The 19,175-nt window shown below is 47.1% G+C and overlaps 1 long non-coding RNA gene across 1 annotated transcript; it reads right to left on the reverse strand.

The window, feature by feature from the left end:
• Nucleotides 1–4,352: 4,352 nt before the first annotated feature.
• On the reverse strand, nucleotides 4,353–9,535 carry LOC116095547. The gene is made up of 3 exons (XR_004120627.1): nucleotides 9,330–9,535; nucleotides 8,210–8,331; nucleotides 4,353–4,633 (listed from the first exon to the last, which is right to left on the reverse strand). It is a non-coding gene; the product is annotated as an uncharacterized LOC116095547 (long non-coding RNA).
• Nucleotides 9,536–19,175: the final 9,640 nt, after the last annotated feature.

Raw genomic sequence — 19,175 nt, forward strand, 5'->3', positions numbered from 1 at the left:
ATTCATTCTCTCTTACGGGCCATGCTGTTTCTTGGTGCAAAATAGGCTGTTGTGAGGGGGACAGGGCTGAACTAACTGATGGGGAGATTTGTAAACAGGACAGTGAGGCAGAACCTGGGGCTGCCAAGTGATTTTTCAAAAGATGTGTATTTCTTTTTCATCTGGGAGTTAGTTCAGTTGGTATTGCTTGCTGTGTGTGCACAAATCCTTGGCTTTGGTCTCCAGCGCTACAGAACCAGGTGTGGTGATGTATGCCTGTAATCCCAGCCTTCTTGAGATGGAGGAGGGAGATCAGAAGTTCAAGGTCATTCTCCACTGCAGTAGCAAGCTTGAGGGGAGCCTGGGATAAGTGAGACTCTGTTTCAATTTTTTAGATACATATTTTTTTTTTCCTTCTCATTCTTCCCCCCCTCAACCCTTAAGACTCTGTTTCAATTTTTTAAATGCATCCTTTTTTCCCCTTCTCTTTATGCCCCGCTCCCCTTCTGCCAGCTCACACCAGCCTCACTAGCTACCGCCTGTAAATACACACTTTTAAAAAAACTTATTGAGTCGCTTAGAGAATAGCAGGCTGAGTGATAACTTGAGTACTGCCTACCATCCAGCAAGTCATTTTTTTCTTTTTCTTTTCTTTTCTTTTTCCTTTTATTATTATTTTTTTAAGATGGAGTCTCACTCCATAAATCCTTGGCTGGCCTGGATTTTTGCTACATAGATCAGACTGTTTCTTATAACACCCAGGACAGGACCTCCATCCCATAGGTGGCACCACCTACAGTGAGCTAGACACTCTCAAATCAATCATCCATCAAGAAAATGCACCTCCGACCTGCCCACAGGTTGGTCTGATGGGGGCATTTTCTCAACTAAGGCTCTTCCTCCTTGACTCTAACGTGTGTCAAGTTGATATAAAACTATCCAGCAGTGGTGTGGCCATGTTCCTGAGTGTAGTGACAGTTCTCTAGGCTCTACAGGTTCTCTAGGCAATGGCTTAAAGTCTATCATTTGAACACACAAAGTTTATTATATAGGGAATATGATGCCACAAGAAACCTGATTGATCTTCTTCCCTAAACACAGAACTCTTTTTTTTCCTGTGAAGCACTCAAAGTTTAGTTAAATAGAAAATAATTTTCATCAAAGAATTGTACAGTTTCTTCCCACATGTCTTGCTTTGAAGTAGAAATTACTATGATCCACTTCTCTGCAAAGAAAAAAATGACAAAATATTAATTGGAAACTATTTTTTAAAAACTCAAACACCAAAGTCAAGCAAAAGTCACTTTTTTTTAGAAGCCTCTACTCCACAAGACATACAGAAAGGAGCCAAGACTGTTGAGTAACTAAGATCCCCCATGACACATTTCCAAAGACATGGCGAAGTGGGGAAATTAGTGAAACAGACCGAGGTCAGTCCCAATGTTCACTGCTTTAGTTTTTAATTGTTGTTTTGCCTGGACATGTGCCTGTGGCACGGTGTAATGATCTGACATATGTGTGGCTGTCAGATGATCTAATCAAGGTAGAGAGCATGCCCCATATCCTTAAACAGTTTGGTGTGTGTGTGTGTGTGTGTGTAGTGCATGAGTGTCATGGCATGTGTGGAGGTCAGAGGTCAGCCTTTGGGTGTTACTGCTGATCCTTTCTACCTTCTGGGGATGCTCCACCTGTAAGGGTATGCTGGGGTTACAGACACTTGAGTTTCTGTCTTAGTTAGGGTTACTAATACTTCAATGAAACTCCATGACCAAAGCAACTTGGAGAAGAAAGGGTTTTTTTATTGTTGTTGTTGTTTTGTTTTGTTTTTCGAGACAGGGTTTCTCTGTGTAGCCCTGGCTGTCCTGGAACTCACTCTGTAAACCAGGCTGGCCTCGAACTCAGAAATTTGCCTGCCTCTGCCTCCCAAGTGCTGGAATTAAAGCGTGCGCCATCACTGCTTGGCAAAGAAAGGGTTTCTTAGGCTTAAACTTCCTCAGCACTGCTCATCACTGAGGGAAATCAGGACAGGAACTCTCACAGGGCAGGAGCCTGAAGGCAGGAACTGATGCAGAGGCCATGGAGGGGTGCTGCTTATTGGCTTTCTCACAATGGCTTGCTCAGCCTGCTATTTTATAGAATCCAGGACCAGGAGCCTAGGGATGGAGCCACCCACAATGGGCCGGGCTCTCCCACATCAATCACTACTTAAGAAAGTGCCCTATAGGCTTGCCTACAATGGACCTTATGGAGGCATTTTCTTAATTGAGGTTCCCTCCTCTAAGATGACTTTAGCTTGTGTTAAGTTGACATAAAACTATCCAATACAATTGTGGGGCTTGTGTGTGGGCTCTGGGGATTGAATTCAGGTTTTCAGACTTATGAGGCAATGCTTTACCTACTGAGCCATCTCCCCAGCCCTTATACACGCTTGCTTCTTCTTTTCTTTTTCCTCCCTCCCTTCCTTCTTTTCTTCTTTTCTTCCTCCCTCTCTTCCTTCCTTCCTTCCTCCCTCTATTCCTCCCTCCCTTCCTTCCTTTAATTCTTTTGAGTGTATGAGCATTGTGATTATGAACATGTACCACCACACCTAACTAAAACATTTGATCAATACATAATTGTACATAGTTATGGCATATAATCACAGGATATCATATGACACTCCAATACCACATACATTATAAATTGGCTGAAAGAACTGAACAAGTTAATTAACAACTCTGTCTCTTTGCCATCATGAGTTCCTATCTTCTAGCTACTCACAAAATATGTCAGTTAGCTGGGTATATGGCACTCTGAAAGCAGAGGCAGACTCAGTGAACTTGAGTGCAGTTTGCTCTACACTGTGAGTTCTCAGCTGGCCAGAGCTACACAGCAAGACTCTGTCTCAACAATAACAATAAAAGTAATATATTACTGTGAAATACGTGCCACAGAATAATGGAATATGTTACTTCCATCTAACTGTATTTTGGTACCAATTATCTAATATCCATCTATTTCACTCCCTGCTTCTTCCCAGCGTTCTTTATTTTGCACTCCCTCCCTCCCACTGCCTCTCTCTTCCTCCCCCTCTCTCTACCTCCCTTTCCCTCCCCCCCCCGTGTGAATCTGAAGTATGTGCATGTGTGTGCCAATATGCACAGTTGTGGGCACACATCTAGAGGCCAGAGGAAGATATCACACAGTGTCTTGATTGCTCTCCAAATTATTCTCTTGAGACAGGGTCTCTCACTATATCTAAAGTGAGGTTATCAATTAGCAAGCCCCGGGGGTTCTCCTGTTCCCACCCATCTGGAATGCACATATATAGACATTTCTGGATTACAGGTGCATGTCATACTGCCTTTTATATGGGTTTTATGGATTTGAACCCAGGTCCTCATGCCTATACGGAAAGCCTTCTTACCCACTGAGCCATCTCCCCTGGCCCAGACTGCATTTTTTCACTTACAAAATAGAACATGTGGTGTGTGTTTTTCTGTGTCTGGTCTGTTTCACATGATATCCTCTGGTTGTGACCATTTTGGGGCTTTTTTGACTGAATGCTATTCTCTGTGCATGTGTGGCACACTTCCTTTATCCAGTCATGTGATGGTGGATGTCTAGTCGTATCCACGATTAGCCACTGTGAATAGTTGCAGTAAATATGGGCACACATGTTCCTGTAATGCAATGGTTTCATTTCCTTTGAATATGTTCCAGGAAGTGTGATAACTGGGCGGTATAGTAGCTTTATTTTTAGTGTGTTGAAGAACCTTTATACTGTACTCCTACCTATTACTCCTTTATTAGTTTACATTTCTATCAAGTTGATTTTTTAACAAGCCAGCCCAGGGGCTTCCCTACAGTTCTGCTGTCTGGGGTGTGCTGTAGGCTTCATATAACATTCTACACACCCATTAGGCTGAAACGTTGCTGCTCAGAATCAGAAAGTCCAGGGGTACTGAGCTGTCTGCTAGAGTCATTTAGGATTATAGGTATGAGCCATTACCCTCAGGTTTTCTGATTTTAAAAATTATTTCCTCCAGGCATGGTGACACACTCCTTTAATCCCTGCACTTGGAAGACAGAGATGGTCTGATTTCTATGAGTTCGAGACCAGCCTGGTCTACATAGTGAGTTTCAGCCCACCAGACTTATAGAGAGAGACCTTGTCTCAAAAAAAAATTTATCTCACATTTCTATCCCTTTAAAAGGCCATTTCATGCTGGGCAGTGGGGCACACACCTTTAATCCCAGCACTTGGGAGGCAGAGGCAGGTGGATTTCTGAGTTCGAGGCCAGCGTGGTCTACAGGACAGCCAGGGCTACACAGAGAAACTCTGTCTCAAACAAACAAACAAACAAAAACACAAAAAGGCCATTTCATTTTGCACATCTGTATACTGTATTTGAGAATCACATCAAACCTATGTGCATGTGACCTGCTGTTTGTTTGTTGGTTTGTTTGTTTCTAACACCAGAGTCTGAATCCTGGATATCATCAGCCGTGGTCTGTTGAAGTTTGCAGTGGTCCTCCATTTCCACTGTAGGATTCACAGCCACCACTGTCCTGCACAGTCTGCTGCAGATGGATGTAGGGGTCTTGCAGAAATTGCTGCTGCCAAAACTTCCGTACATCCTTCCCAGAGAAACGGTTTTCTAAAATATAAAGCCTGGAAGGGAATGAGTCAATAGCCCAGAGGGATGAGTATACAGTCAGAGGGATGAGTACACAGCCCAGAGGGAGTGAGTATCTAGCCAGGGGGGGTGAGTACATAGCCAGAGGGAGTGACCTCACCATTAGGCCACTCTTAATCAGCTTTACTCTTTTTTTTTTCGAGACAGGGTTTCTCTGTATAGTCCTTGCTATCCTGGAACTCACTCTGTAAACCAGGCCAGCCTTGAACTCAGAAATCCGCCTGCCTCTGCCTCCCAAGTGCTGGGATTAAAGGCTCAGCTTTACTCTTAAGACCAAATTCTTCTCCTAAGGGGAGACACTAAACAGGCCTTGTCTTGCAAAACCTATCGGGTGGTAGGAATGACAGGCAGGTCATCAGTCCATTATAGGCCACGACCCAAAGGGAGAGATAGAAAGACAGCCCAGCTTTACACACAGGATGAGGAAGAAAGGGCCCTGATCTATCTTCCAGTTTGGACTTAAAGTTATGGTCAGATGAACAGACACTGGGGCTACATACCACCTGTCTCCTATAATGCCCTCATGGAGTCACAGACCACTGCCACACCTTTAGTCTCATTAGTAGATCAGGAAAACTGGGGTTCACAGAATGTATTAGTTACAACCTGTTGCTTCGGTACAACAGCATGACCAAGAAGAAACAAGGTTTTGGGGGTGGGGAGTGGGGGTGGAGGTGGAATTATGATTTTGGAGGACTAGAATCTATGATGGCCGACCAGAGGTATCAGGCAGAGGTGGAGGTGGCTGGCGGCTGCCACAGCAGTGGAGAACTCACGCATACAAACAAAATCCAGAAGTCAGTTATTTAGTTTTTGAAACCTGAAAGCCTGCCCCCAGTAACACACCTCCTCCATCAAGGCCACGCCTCTCAATCCTCCACAGACAGGTCCATCAACTATGGACCAAGTATTTAAATGTCACATTCAAATCACCACAGAGAGGTTAAGTAATTGCCCAAGATTGCATAGCTTGTTAATACCTGGAGTCTGGATTCTAGTTCAGTTTCTTAGACAGTAAAGTCAGCCATGCTCCTGCTTCAAATCTTTAAATGCCATACATTAGAATCAGGTTTCTGCATCTTGACGAAGGGAAAAGATTTTGTTTTGTTTTGTTTTGTTTTGTTTTGAGACAGGATCTTGCTATGTAGCTGAGGTTGGCTTGGAATGCCTATGTAATTTAGGCTGATCTCAAACTTGAAATCCCCCTGCCTCCATTCTCAAGCACGAAGATCAGAGGTACACATGACCTAGCATAGCCATTGCTTTCACATGCATCCTTGGGCAAGGTTGTGCAGCCTCTTTTGTGTCTTGGTTTGTTTCTCTGTAAAGTGATTCAGTATTTAACATTTAAAATAATTTATGGGAGCCAAGCGGTGGTGGCGCATGCCTTTAATCCCAGCGCTTGGGAGGCAGAGGCAGGAGGATTTCTGAGTTCAAGGCCAGCCTGGTCTACAGAGTGAGTTGCAGGAAAGTCAAGGCTACACAGAGAAACCCTGTCTTGAAAAAAACAAACAACAACAACAACAAAAAAAAAACCCAAAAAACAAAAAACAAACAAAAAAAATGGGGCATCAGACAAGATTCTAGATACGGGGGCTAAAAGCAAAGAAAAAAGCCCACCATCAGAGAGCAGACATACTTCCCGGTTGGGGAGGGGGGCAGGACAATGAACTTCAATGCTAACAATAACATGCAGGAACATTTTGAGTGCTTTGACATATAAATAGAGAAGGGGCTAGTGGGTGATGCTGGAGTTGAAGAGAAAATGATATGACTTCTTGGAAGGTAGCGTTCCAAATAGGAAACAACAGGTGTACGAATTCTAAGGCTGGGGTTGTAAAGCTGGCTCAGCAGTTAAGAGCACTGCTGATCTTCCAGTAGACCCAGATTTGATTCCCATCACCCACATGGTGGATCACAACCATCTGTAACACTAGGTCTGGGGGATCTGATGCCGTCTTCTGGATTCCAAGGGCACCAGGCACACACATGGCACATAGATACAGATACACAGAAAAACCCATACCCACAAAATAAACAAACAAATAATTTTTAGAAAAAGAATTCTGAGACTGATGGATACTTGGAGAGTTTAAGGATTGATAAGAAAAATGTTTGTGTGGCCAACTGGGGCAGAATGGGGTTGGCCATCGGCTAGGATGGGGAATGTCGGAGGGAGAGAAGCTGGTCTGGGAGATCATGTTGAGACCTGTGAAGATAAAAATGCTACTGACCTCCCAGGGGAAAAGCCAAAGGGCTTCGGAGGACTAGAGTCCATGATGGCAGAACAGAGGTGTGTGGCTCAGCAGAGAGGTCCAAGCTGAGGACTGAAGTGCAGACCTAAGTGCGTAGATGAGTTTCTAGGAGGAAATCCTTAGAATGTTGTATGGGGATGGCGAAGATTCAAATGGAAACCTTCGAGTGCTTAAATGGTGCCTCGCACAGTAGGCACTCATCAGTTAGTAGGCATTCATCAGCTGGCTGCCATCTTTATGTCTCTTACATTCACTCCCATGTCACCTCCCCCCGCCGCCCACCCCCCCCACCCCCGCCTATAAGAGTGAGCCACAGGGCTAGCTGTCCCCACTGCTTGCAGCTGCAATGACTCTCTGTTAGCCAGATGGAGTTCACACTTCACAGGCTGCCCCGAAGGTCCTTCTTGATGTGCTCACTGCTACCCCTTGCCAGCCCTAACTTCTGCTGCCCCTGCTTCCCACTTCCCACCCCCACCCCACCCCCAGCAGTCACAGGAAAGAAACCCTTTGTTTCTAGCCCGTTGTCTTTGAACGTGTGGCAGCCTCTGCCTTGACTTGTCTAACAGCAATCCCCTGTGATTCTCACAGGCTCCTTGAGGCTTCCCTGCCTGCCCAGACTGCCCCTCCCCTGCAGATCTGCTCTCTCTCACCAATGTCCCTGGAGGGGACACTTTTCCCACCCCTTTCCTGCAGCACCTAACACTAAGCCTGTCACAGGCAAGGATGTATCACAACAACCTTGACTGTTAGCATGTCTCAGTTCATAGGGGCCTGCACGGGTGCCACCCCGGTAAAGGATCTTGCTCAGATCACAGGTGGCAAACACTGTGGTCAGGAGCAGTCTCCAGCCTTGTCAGATTCTGGGTCCAGGTACACACACACACACACACACACACACACACACACATACACACCAATCTCAAGATATTTCTGAGTAGATATTTTTTTTGTTTGTTTGTTTTTGAGACAGGATTTCTCTGTATAGCCCTGGCTGTCCTGGAACTCACTCTGTAGACCAGGCTGGCCTCGAACTCAGAAATCCGCCTGCCTCTGCCTCCCAAGTGCTGGGATCAAAGGCGTGCGCCACCACCGCCCAGCGAGTAGACAAATCTTAAGTCTTTCTAATTGTTCCTTGTTTGGGGAGGGATCCAGACTGGGCATTAAAATTTGCCCTCAGAAAAATCAATTTATTGGTTTATTTAATAATTCATTTACTCATTTATTCTCTCATTCATTTAGCCCCATTCTCCTATTCTCTCATTCACCCACTCCTTCACACTTATTAATTATACTTACAGGTTTGCTCCCAGAGTTCAGCACTTTTCTCTATATAACTTCAGAAACCAGAAAAGAGCCCATCTGACCAGGGGATGAGGTGGCTCAGGCTGGGAGCAGAACACAGAGGGCCTATGGTTGGCCTAGGGAGATGAAAGGGGCTTGCTAGATGGCTTTGGGACCAGGACATTCTGACCCGAGTGTGCATGTACACAAAGAAGTAGCTTGAAACAGCTGCAGATACATACGAGGCGGTTGGGAAGGAGGAACAGAGAAATTTGGGGATACAGGCAGATACAGGGTTACAGGCAGAAGCCAAGGTCAAGATTAATTTGGGAGTTAAGTATGGTGCAAGGTTAAGGTTTGGGTTGAGCACAGGTTTAGATCATGAAATAGAATTCTCTCTTTTCTTCCTTTGGAGAAAAAATGCGCTTGTGTATGTTTGTTAGTGTTTTGTTTGTTGAGATAGGTTCTTACTATGTAAGTGAGGAAGGCTTCAAACTCATGATAATCCTCCTGCCCCAGCCTCCCAAGTGCCCAGATTAGAGATGAGAGCCACTGTGAAGGGCCCAGAGTCAAATATTCTTCCTCTCCCCTTCTCTCCCTTCCGATCTCCCCTCCCTCCCAATCCCTTCTCTCCTTTCTTCTTGTGGTGATGGTGGTCTTTTATGACAGTTCCTATCTCCCATGCGGGACTCCTTTCTCTACATCCCAAGTGTTGGGCATGTGCTCAGCAGGTAAGGGTTCGATTGCTAATAGGCCAGCCCAGAACCTAAGGATTAGAGGTGGACCGCCTAGTGCAGTGAATTTGGGATGCTCCAAGGAGCAAGATCGACACCAGTTAAGATATTTTAGCTGTGTGATCATGAGCATCCGTCACCACCCTTCTGGGCCTCCTGATGTCCACTGTTTAAAGTGCTCTCAGTTTCGCATGCTATGGGCTCCTCTCTGGCAGGACCCCACGGGTCAGGAGTAGAGGTCCTTTTTGTGCTCCTAGAAGTCCCCCACACTATGCTGCTTCTGGGCCACCACCAAGCGTAAAGTAAGTGCTGCCTTCAGGCTGGCTCTCTGCTCTCATTTCCTCATAAAGCCAGTGCAGGAGTCCCTTCCCGATCGGGACCACCCAGGTGTGCTGACTCACCTGTCTGGAGGACCAGGCTGCGACATTCCCAGCCCCCGCTCGCTGTCCCTGCCCATCTCGGACTAGCGCTGCACAGCCAGGGTCCTGCATTTGCCCTAGGCGCGGAGCCGCGCAATTACCCTAATTACAGCCTGGCCTCCGCGGCGGTGGCGAGCGCGGCCACGCCGGCCTGAGAACGCCCCCGGCCCGGAGCGGGAGCGTGGGAACTTCCGTGCTCTCCACCTGGGGCAGCGGCGGCGGCCGCGTCGGGGACCCGCCCGCTGGGGAGGCCGCGATGCGCGATAAGCCCGCCCCGCCGCTCCCGCCTGGCTAATGACTGTGTGCGCTCTGCGCACACGGCCGCTTTCATCAGCAGGTCCCCAAGCGCCCCGTACTCATTAAGTCCCCAGCCCCCACACTTGGGTGGGGAGCAGCGGCGGGCCCGCAGCCCCAGTTGTCAGGTGAAGCCCAGTGGCTACGCAGGCCAGGAGGTTCCCAGGAGAGATGCGGCGCCCTTCCGCGGGGGGTGCATACCACATCAGCTGAGCACCTCGCTCACCGCTCCTCTATTCACACTCCCACTCGTTCACGTATTCACTAAACAAACGTTTTTCTGCGTCCCTTCTAACGATTGCTTCTTCTTCTGTAAATGGAAATAATAGCATTATCGTAAGAGTTTAGGTGCTACGGGAGGGATAAGGAATGCCACTGAGTACCTGCTTTGTGGTTGACCCATTCCAACCGCATCCTCGCTCACATGGCACACCAATCCTAGATGAGGTAGAATCCATTTTACATAGGCGTGACTGGGCCATAGAGAAGAGATGCTATTAGTCAAGGTCACCCAACGACAGGTGTGTCAGCTCCCAACACTGCACCATACAGTGAGTATAGTTGATGTCCAGGAGCCCAGATTAAAAAAAAAAACAAAAACAAAAACAAAACCCAACAGCAGATGGCATTTCTGGGGCATTTGCTCTGGGCGCTGTGCAAAGGGCTGCCTGCACATTGTCTCATTTAATCCTTGCCACAGTGAGCTGAAGCTAAGAAAACAAGTCAATTTCTCAAGAACACACAACCAGAGTGGCTGAAATGCGATCTGACTCCAATCAGACTGGGCCACTGAGGCTCACTGCTCTGTGATGGACACAGAGCCGCTGAGTCACCTCCATCCGTGGGGTCCTTGTCAGTCTCAAGTCAAAAACAATGATTCATTCACCCAGTAGCTTCTCGCTCCAGGGAGCCCACCACCACCACCACCACCAACCCCAAAATACACAGAAAGCAAACTGGGCCTGGATTCTCAGCTGCCTGGAAGGCTTGAGACAAGTTCAAATCCAGCCTGAACAACTTCGTGGGACATTGTCTCAAAAAACTAAAAATGTTGAAGACTGAGGATGAAAGCTAGCATGCACAAGCCCCTGGCCTTGTTCTCCAGTGTTATAAAACAAACAATTCAGAGAGGGCCAGTTTCCAAAGATTTGGCACTACAGAAAGGCAAGTAGCAGGGAAGTATAACCTGGATTTGGAAATCCTCTGGTCCTCGGTTCCTCTCTAAAAAGTGGTCCTTGACCTGGGCTTATGTCAGCTTCACACAAGCTAAAATCACCTGAGAGGAGGGAACCCCAATGCCTCTGTAGCATCCAGGCGCAGGAAGTCTGTAAGGGATTTTCTTAATTAATTATTGATGGGGGGTAGGGGCAGTGTATTGTGGGTGTGCCACTCCTGGGTTGGTTGATGGGGGTAGGGGCAGTGTATTGTGGGTGTGCCACTCCTGGGTTGGTAGTCCTGAGTTCTATAAGAAAGTAGGCTGGGGCTGGCGAGATGGCTCAGCGGGTAAGAGCACTGACTGCTCTCCCCAAGATCCTGAGTTCGGATCCCAGCAACCACATGGTGGCTCACAACCACCCGAGACGCCCTCTCCTGGTGTGTCTGAAGACAGCTACAGTGAATTACGCTGGAGCGAGCTGGGCAGGAGCGAGCGGGGCCGGCAGAGGTCCTGAGTTCAATTCCCAGCAGTCACACACATGATAACTCACGGCCATCTGAACAGCTACAGTGTACTCATACACATAAAATAAATAAAATAAATCTTTAAAAGAAAAAAAAAAAGTAGGCTGAACCAGCCATGAGAAGCAAACCAGTAAGCAATACCCCTCCATGGCCTCTGCATCAGCTCCTGCCTCCAGGTTCCTGCCCTGCTTGAATTCCCTGTCCTGACTTCCTTCAGTGATGTACAGTGATGTGGAAATGTGAGCCAAATAAACCTTCCCTTCCCACAGGGCTTGGTCGCACGCAGTGTTTCATCACAGCAGGGATAAGTCTAACCACGACAGTCCACAGCTGCCTTCCTTGCAACACCGTTGTTCATTTGCTGTTGCTTCGTTCATCCATGACTTTCATTATTTCTTTAAAATTTTAAAGACTCGTTTATCTTATTGTGCATTTTGCCTACGTGTGTATATGTGCGCCATGTGCACGCCTGATGCCTGAAGAAGTCATAGAAGAGCATCCTGGTCCCCTGGGACTAGAGCTACAGATGGCTATGAGCTGCCATGTGGGTGCTGGGAATCGAACCCAGGTCCTTTGCCAAAGCAACAAGCACTCGCAACTGTCAACTAATGAACACAGTGCCAGAGTCCAGGTAACTAGCCTTGGGGTTTACCCAGCAGGGAGGGACCCCAGGAATGCTGAAGCCAGCAGCCCTCAACAGCACAGGAAAGCTGGTTGCCCTGCCTGTGCTGGGAGCTGGAGAGTTGAGCCTAACCTGACCCCTCTGGGAACAAACTACAAAGGCTACTGCCTGCAGTGAGGTGTGCGCTGTGTTTGCTCTTGGCCCTGGGAACAGGGAGAGGGAGAGGTCCTGTGATATGCTGTGCTCAGCTTTTCCCAGCCCCCTGGCTCCAGGCCCAGTCAAGTAAATCAGACTAATACTACCCATTGCCTGGCTGGGAAAGTCAAGGCTGCAGGTCTGGCCATGATTTTCCACAGCTGCCATGAGTCAGAGTCCAGGAGCAGAGTGCTAAGAACCCACTTGAAGCGCCTAATCTTCAAGCCTGAGGGAGCCATTGCGCCTCTGGGAGCTATCCTATATCCTTATGCAGAATGAGAATGAGCAAGAAGAGAGGGAAGACAAGTGTGACTGAGTGAGTTTCAAGCCCCGTGGAATAATGGCTTTTGCTGCAGGAGACTTTTCCAGGAATTCCAGTGAAGGAGACCCCGACCCTCCCAAGCACAATAGTGCCAGCCAAGAGCTTGGTCATTGCTGGGTTCTTGGCAATGGCCACAGGAGGACATGCTAATACGTACCTAGAAAGGTCAGCCTTTGAAATCAGATCAAATGGACCCTGAACCCAGAGAGTTCAAAATACTCCCGCTTTCATTTTCCTCTGCACGGAATGGAGGCACCACCACCTACCTCCCACTGCTGGGAAAGAGGGTGAGATTCTACAGATGACAGGGGCAATCCAGGTGCTCCAGACACATCTACCCTTTCCTCTGACCCTGCCTTTGGCGCCCCAGTTGGCCTGGCCTCAGCAATCAATGTTCACCCGCTTTCCCCGCTCTCCTCCACGTAAAAGGCTTGCTGGGTACACACGAGGCACTGGTCTTCTTAAGACCTACCTCATTTCCCCAGGCATCATGGACTACTACTTGCCCAGGAAGTCTAAGCACACACAAGCTTCCCAGGGCTTCTAGCTTTTCTTTTTGGACCTGTAGCTCCCAAGCTGGGGCTAGCTCATTTTACACAGCAACAGCCGTGGAAAGAGGAGTCGTGAAACAGGGGAGGGGATCAGCCCATCTCCAGTCAGGTCTATAGAGCCACCCAAAAATTTCCTCCAAAGAAAAAGGAGAGGGTGTCTGCCAGGGTAGACTGCTGTCTGCCTGTTCCACCGCCTTCTGCCATTCCTCTTTAACATTTAACACTGTAATGTCAACAAACCATCTCCCCTGGCAGAAGGCTACTGGGATAAAGGTGTTTTGGGGAGACAGGATACAGGGTTGTAGACATCTGCCAGGACTCCTTGAGGAAAGCCATTTATTTCCTTAGGTCTAAGAAACTTGACCATGCCGGGCAGTGGTGGCGCATGCCTTTAATCCCAGCACTTGGGAGGCAGTGGCAGGCAGATTTCTGAGTTCGAGGCCAGCCTGGTCTACAGAGTGAGTTACAAGACAGCCAGGGTTATACAGAGAAACCCTGTCTCAAAAAAACAAAAACAAAAACAAAAAAAGAAACTTGACCACATGACCTTGGAGTCCTCCCGAGAGGAAAAAATTCTGAGGCTCTGGATCTTCGTATCTAGAACCCATGCTCTAAAAATCTCTCGGTCCAGCATGGCAGACACTCCTCTCATGTTGGTGAGTAAGCATGTGAATCAAAACTATAGTGTTGTGAGTCTGGTGAGATGGCTCAGTGAGTAAAGATGCTTGGCACCAAGCCTGACAACCTGAGTTCAATCCCTGGGATCTGCACGATGGATGGAGAGGGCCAAGTCTTTCGAGTTGTCCTCTGACCTCTACATATCTGTGAGTGTGCATGTGTGCATGCGCACACACATACAAATAATGTTCTTTAAAATTGTCGTGTAAGTATTAAACACATATCAGCTTTCAAGACTTAGTACAAAAACCCATGATAGCTTTGTATACTGGGGACAGAGTGTGGCTGGGTGGAGGAGTGCGGGCTTAGAATGCACAAGGCCCTGGGTTTGGTTGCCAGCACTACAATGATTAGTAGTAGCAGCAGCAGCAGCAACAGCAGCAGTAGTAGTTGTAGTTGTAGTAGTAGTAATATTTTGTTATTATTATTAATTTTTACATTAGTTAAATATTGTAATGAAGTTATTTTAGATGGAAAGGGTCATATTAAATGTGTCATTGAAATACATTCCACTCATTTTTCTTTTCCTTTAAAAATGTGACTACCAGTAGATCCTCATTGCTGAGATGGTTTAGTGAAATGTAGCCACTCATCCATTTCCAATTGCTTGCCTGACTCATATTACACCTCTATTTTGCAGCTTTGATTGAAGAGCTAGGAGTCATCCAGCTGAGCCAAGACTTCTTCCCTGGTCACCATGAACACTGGGGTATGGAGGGCTTGCTCTTTCCCAAGAAGGGTACACCAGACATTGTGAGAAAGTGCCATTTTCTTCCCCAGAATTATTCCACCCCAGTTTTCCTCATTCCCATCAAGGTGCTACTTGTTCGGAGCATGAAAAATAGAGACCATCTTTCATTGCGGGTCCTCCTTCACTAAAGAGATCAAGATGGACCTGGGAAATTCCTCCTGAGGGTAGCTCCCAGTAAATTCAGAACCACTCTGCCCAAAAGCACCATGGTGGCTCCTTACTGCCCAATCCTGTTCCCCTTAGTAGTGTCAGCCGAGTCCAGAGAGTAAGACTCAAACCACACAGAGTCCTCTGCCCACCTCCTATAGACCAGCCAGGACAGCTCTGGGCCAGACAGTCAAGAAAGCACAGGATTACCCTCTTGCTCCACCGTCATGCCTTCCTGCTGTGATGGGCTAAACTCCTTCTCAAACTCCGAAGCAAAACAAACTCTTCCTTCTCTTAGTGGCTTCTGCCAGGTAGATTTTACAATAACAAGAAAGATAACACAGGCATGGATCAAGTGTCCTTAGCGGGCAGGTGAGATCTGGTGTTCTTGATGTGTCTCTTGTCTTTGATTCATTTTCTGCATATTAACTTTGCCACAGCTGCCTTCTACCTGTAGAAAATGTATAGACCTTGCAACTTCAGCTAGTGAAGAAAATCTAACTTCAATTTATTTATTTATTACTTACTTTATTACTTTAGATTACTCTGACTCTGAACTCTGTCCAGAGTCAGAAAGCAAAGCAAGCTGGACACTGGCACTCTGCTCACACTCTCCTTCCTTTATATTCAGCCTGGGAGCCTGGCACATGATGGTGTTACCATTATTCAGGATGGACTCCCAGTCCTCAGACAAACCTTCTAGAAACATCCTCACAAACACACCCAGAGGCGTCCAGAGTGACCTCAAATATAGTCAAGTCCACACTGAGAACCATCATACAATGCTTCCTATAACTTGGTTGTTTTAAAATCAGTTAGTTTCTGCTATGTAACCACAGTGAGCTTACGCTTAAAGCAGGAGGCAGCTACTCCCTATGGCTCTGTGCTGTGGCTTACCTGAGCTCAGCAAAGAGCTTCATTTGCCTGTCCCTCCCGGGCTTATGTATACCGCTGTAGTCCGCAGGGAGCATAACCGAGGCTGCATGGTCAAGGATGACTGAAGCTGACCCAGCATTGTCTGAATATTTTGCCATGTGCCAGATGCTATGGAAAATACAAGATTGGGGGAGGAGGTTACAGAGTTCTTAGTTTGTGCAGATAGAAATGTGAAGTGTAGTATTGTGCACTTAATCCTCCCAGTGACGCAGTCAGATCATTGCTAAGCCCACTCCCATTGTATAGATGAAGAAACTGAGGCTCAGATAGAAGGAATCGCTTTCCTAATATTTCTTTTTTATAAAAGATTTGTTTTACCAGGTGACGGTGGCATACACCTTTAGTCTAGCACCGGAGAGGCAGAGACAGGTGGATCTCTGAGTTTGAGGCCAGCCTGGTCTACAGAATGAGTTCCAGGACAGCCAGGGCTACACAGAGAAACCCTGTTTGGGAAAAAAACAAAAAACACAAAAAAAGTTTTTATTATTTTTTAACTATGTGGATGTGTCTCTGTGTGTGGATATGTACATGTGACTGCAGCGCCCATAGATGCCAGAGGTGTTAGATCTCCTGGCACTGGAGTTACAGACGTGAGCCACCTGATCCAGGATCTGGGAATAAACTTGGATCTCTCAGGGGAGAGAAGCAGTACGTTTTCCTAACCTCTGAGCCAGCACTCCAGCCCAACTGCTCCAGCCTCTCCTATTTCAAGACCCTGAGGTAAAATTTAAAGCCCTGACTCCAGAGTGTTCCCAGAGCCCATCCTCTTCCACTGTTCCTTGTCCTACTCAAAGTGTTGCCATGGCAACGAGATGGCCACAGCACCCATCGTACAAGATGAAGTGACAGGCATTCAGTCAATGCCCCGTTTAACTGTTCTGTACTTGGCATCAAAGCCGGTACTAGGGACACAAATATGACTCAGTGGGGGAGGAAGTGGCTGTGGCACAGAGGAAGGAATGAGATCTGCCTGGTTTGGGCTCACCACAGACATATTTATCATCTTGATTCTTCAAGGTTGGTGAGACAAGGCCTCTCAGAGCAGATGTCCCTCCCAGAGCTAGACCAGGCCTCTGATTCTTGACAGCATATGTCAAAGCCATCATCAGGGGAGAGCCAAGGGTCTTGGGGCATGCTTTGAGCCTGGCTACAAAGCTGGGCACACAATCTGTTTACAGTACATCTCTGGATACCAGGCTGGAAGTAGCAGCTTCCAAGGGCAGGTAACATGCTTGTCATGTTCTTAAGCAGATCTGAAACTCCTGGGCCTGTGGAAGCAGTTTCTACCAGAACAGATCAAAGACGCAAAAGTCTCAACACCATGTGCCCACAAACCTGTACTCTGTGGAATGCCTGGGCACTGGGGACATAGAAGGTGTGGTAGAAGGAGGCTGACCTCGGAACAAACTGATCCCTCTGCAAAGTCTCGCTGCATCCTCCCCTGTGGTTCTCACGAGCTGAAGAGCAGGCTCCTTCCTGTCTGCGGAACGAGGATAGACGACGTCTGCATCTTAGGGCTTCTTCTTGTGCATCTTGGGCCAGCTGAAGCATGTCAGGGTAATATCAGGAGGAGAGCAGGAGCCTCCCTGACTCCAGGACAGCAGGCCATAGGAGGGACTGGACAATGGCTGATAAACCATCAGGAATCCAGCTAAACTCCCTCTCTTGCCCCACCTGCTCTTTTTTCTCTCTGCCGATTACTTCATCCTTCTGCCTCCGTAGACAAGCATCTTCCCTTTACCTGATACCTGGGGCAAAAGCTGGTGTCCTGTGGGGAGCTAGGGAGGAGTTGTCCTAGCCCTGTTCATGCTCAGTGTATGAATTATTCCAAGTTTCCAGAGAGAGAGAATTAGCCCAACTTACACCTGTGCTCCTCCACTCTAGTCTGATGAGCGAGGAGGGCTGGGGCCAGAAACAGTGGGTCCCTAATGCAACTGGGAGCCCCAGGAATAAAATGAGAAAGGAGACATCACAGGCAGCATCACCACAGTCAGGAGAGCACCTGTAAGAGTGCAGATGGAGTGAGAAGGTGTGTGCCAGCCTCCTGCCCACAGCCAGCCTCATCACATGGGAGTCTTAGGTAAGCCTTCCTGGAAGCAGAGCTCTCAGGAGAAGAGGGAGGAAGAGAATGGGAGAATAAAAACCAAGGTTGTGGTCCTAGCCTGACCCTCAGGGAACTCTGGAGGACCTACTGCCCCAGAGTCTGGTTCACATTGAGTCCTGAGGACTCAGAAACTGAGCTGGGAGAGAAGGCTCTGCAGGCAGCCATTCAGTAGAGAAGAAGAGCTGGGATCTGGCCCCGATTAGACCCAGGAGCCACTATGACAGGAAGTCTTGGCATCTTGCATTTTTAATCCATACAGAGCCCCACGGACACTTCTTACCCCTTCTCATTTTCCTCTTTTCCTATATGTCTAGAGATTTTTAAATTAATTGTCCACTTCCTGTATCACTGGGTACATGCATGGATTTAAACAACCACAGACCAAAATATTTTCCCCCAAACTGCTAAACACAGAGAAACTTTCTGTCAGTATTCTCTAACCAAGAATATAACAGCCACTTATGTGTTGTTTATACTATTTTATGTGTATAAATTATATAGAGATGACTTAATAATAACTGTAATTTATTAACATAATGATAGAAGTTATTGACTTAATGGTATAAATTATTGGCTTAATGCTCTAAGTTATTGACTTAATATTCTCAGTTATTGACTTAATGTTCTCCGTTTATTGACTTAATGGTATAAGTTATTGACTTAATGCACTCAGTTGTTTGATCCATTTCTTCTTTGATGCAAATTGAAGCAAAGTCTCTTTATTTAGCCCTGGCTGTCTTGTAGACTAGGCTAGCCTCAAACTCACAGAGATCTGTTTTTCTCTGTCTTCCAAGAGCTAGGATTAAAGGCATAGGTCACTACCACACCCAACCTATTTGTAACCATTTTACATAAGGGTATTGAGAACCTCTGTGTGTGTGATAACATGTGTTTTTATAGTGTATTCTTTTCACATACTGTATATCATCATACAAAGTGTCCCCAAATCTATCTAGCACCACTAGAAATGAACTTATGAAAACACACATTACAAGTCCTCAGCCAAATTCTAAGGACTTGATTTGATTTCTGCCTCTATGCTGACTTTACTGTGGGTATTCGAGTCCCTTGTCCCCTCCTTCATCTCTCTTTTCCACAGGCCACAGAATTGTGGGCCTGATGGGACATCAAAGTGACTCCTGGATCCAGTAGCTTTCCATTCCTCTTGAAACCCAACATGTTCCCTGACCTGAACTCATGGTCTGACCCTTGCTTGCCTGTCTGAGCATTGGCTTGAACTCAGCAGCCTCCACTCCTGAGCCTTCCTTAGGACTTCCAACCTGCCAGCTTCCTCCCTCCCGAGCTCTTCTGCACACAGTGCTCCGTGGCCTAGACTATGTTCCTCTGTTCTTGGCAGAATTGGTTCCCTCTCTCCCTCAGAATTTAGCACAATGTCACTGTAGTAGTTAGTTGCTTTTCTATAGCTATGACAAAACATCATGACCAAGGTGACTTACAAAAGAAAATGTTTAATATGGCTAGAAGGTTAAAGTCCATGACGGTAAAACAAAGGCATGGTAGTAGGATCAGGTGAGCCCTCACATCTTA

The sequence above is a fragment of the Mastomys coucha genome, unplaced genomic scaffold (genome assembly GCF_008632895.1).
Source record: "Mastomys coucha isolate ucsf_1 unplaced genomic scaffold, UCSF_Mcou_1 pScaffold18, whole genome shotgun sequence".
In the NCBI taxonomy this organism is placed as follows: Eukaryota; Metazoa; Chordata; class Mammalia; order Rodentia; family Muridae; genus Mastomys; species Mastomys coucha.